The following is a 2502-nucleotide window of genomic DNA, read 5'->3' on the forward strand; positions in this document are numbered from 1 at the left end:
CACCAACTGCACGATGAGAGGCTCTTTGAGTACCAGCCAGATTTAACACTTATGTTCACCACAGTAAATCTTTTCAACGTACTTTGCCCAAACCCTCAGTTCTGGGTAGAAAAGTCATAATAACGTCTCTGTCCCACTGTTACCGACAAAAAATAATCACGAACCAATCAACTTAAACAAGTGAGTATTTATGTGTTTCATGGGTATAAATACCGTCCATAGAGAAGTTGAAAACCTCGTATTGAAACGATTTTGGAGCCTCACCACGTCGTCGCGGTTTGTGCCCAAGTTCAACGATCTTACGACAACAGATCTGAGTGTACGAATATTTTGCGTCACAAAGTACTGTTACACAAGTTAATTACCTTTCCCATAAGCGGTCAGTTTTCGGTGGTATCACACTATCTACAAAATGTTAAACAATGTCAACATGTAGTTCTGATACATACCGTTCCACCACGACTTCGTATCGGCCGTGTCTGTCGCGTGGCTTACTGATTTTCACATTCAACACAACGTGCTTAACCATCTGCATTTTGCGCCTACGCGTAAGTCTACACGTAGTTGACAACGTACGTTAAGCTCGTTTTTGTTTGAACAAAATTAAGTACAGTTATTTTAAGTGCTAACATAAATGATTTTTAACATTCCGAACAGCACTTGTCGCTTGTGGGTGACAGATTAGTTTTATCAGCGGTTCAAAGTTGACAAGAATAGACATGGAGGGGTTTATTCTGTGTCGTGGGTTAATATGTTTGTTTGTTGTTTAGTGCAGTGGGCTATCAGTGCATTAGCCACCGCAGGAATCAAACCCAGATTTTAGCGTAATTAGCTCTCAAGTTTACCGTTGAGCCACCAGGGGTCGACATTGATTTGTGCCGTATCTAATGTAGGGATCGAACCCCGATTTTTAGCCATAATAGGTCCCCAAGCTTACAGTTGCTCCACCAGGGGACCTTAATGATACGAAAATCTAAAGGTGGTCCTTTGAGATCGTTGAATAGCCCAAACCTTATAACCTGTTAATTACAGAGATCCACTAATCAGGGAAAACGATAAAAAAAAACCTTTTCACACCAAATATATCAAAAGAATATGGCTACGTTAAGTTCAATGGTCGTTTAATATATATAAAAAATAAATACAGTTCAGGTAATTCTCACACATCTCGAAATAACTCGTATGTGAAGGAGGCTTAACAGGAGACGAATATCTTTCTTGGTTGTTGTATTAAAACGAAATATTCATCTCAGTATTTCACGATATTTTGATTTCGGTCAAGTTCGTGTGTGTGTGTGTGTTATTTAATTCTCGAAGTTGGTCGGCTTTTGTTGTTCACTAACGTGTTATTCATTCTCTGTTTCACATCTGTGTTGGAACTCTTTTTTGTTGTTGTTGTTGGAACCCTTCAAAGACCGATTATATTACGTCTGTGCAACAAGGCACGGCATATATAAAGTAAAAGTGTGGGTGACGACAAGAAAACTTGAAAAAAACACAAACAAACTGCTAACACTACTTGATGGATAACAGCAGGTGGGCCCATATGTCTGCCAGGCTTACTTATTTTTCATTCGTAGTGTCGGCGTCTCTTTCTTGATATAAAACTAGAAGCTGAAACGACCGTTGCGGTTAATCTATGAGAGCTTTATTTGTTGTTGTCAGCTCCTTGGTTCTTAACTTAAACTTTTATATTTCCAGACCTTGTCTTTCTTTCAAAACAATATTTCTAACCTTCTGCCACTCCATCTGTTTTGACTTCTTTATAAATCTTTTACTGTTTCTTTTGATGTTTCGTTATTTCTCTGAATTTATTTTACTACTCTTTCATTTTTGATCTTCACCCTAATTTCTCTTTATGTTTCTTGTTTGCCCGCCACGGGGTCGAATCCCGAATTTTCGTGTTATAAGTCTCCACGCTTATTGCTGAGTAGTCCCCCGGTTGGACGGCGGTAAGTCTACGGACTTATAACGCTAAAATTCGGGGTTCGATTCCCCGCGGTGGACACAGAAGATAGCCCAGTGTGGTTTTGTTTAAAACAAACTTAATTCTAAAGTTACTGAAGTGTTTCATCGTCCCATACTTTTTTTTTTATGAATAACGCCTGGCAATTTTAGTTGGTTTATGGTCACCTTCTTTGGATGAACATGTTCCTGTCTCGTACTTAGAAAACGAAAGTAACGTGATTTGATGGAATCAGGCGTCACGTGCTCAAGCAATACGTCAGAGAATGTCATGTGATGAAGGAATGACCAGATAGCACGAACTGGTCAAGGAATGAAAGTTCATTAAATCAGGTGACCCCTAGTGGCTGAGCGGTAAGTGTATGGACTTATAACGATAAAACTCGGGTTTCAATATCTGTGGTGGGCATAGTACAGATAGCCCATTGTGTAGCTTTGGGCTTAACAGCAAACGAATAAATTGATATGATGAAAAATGAGTGCAAGAGATGATTGTCCAGTGAGTCAGATGTTTATTCCCCACATGGTTGTAAAGGG

This window comes from Limulus polyphemus, unplaced genomic scaffold, assembly GCF_000517525.1.
Source record: "Limulus polyphemus unplaced genomic scaffold, Limulus_polyphemus-2.1.2 Scaffold14171, whole genome shotgun sequence".
Lineage (NCBI taxonomy): Eukaryota > Metazoa > Arthropoda > Merostomata > Xiphosura > Limulidae > Limulus > Limulus polyphemus.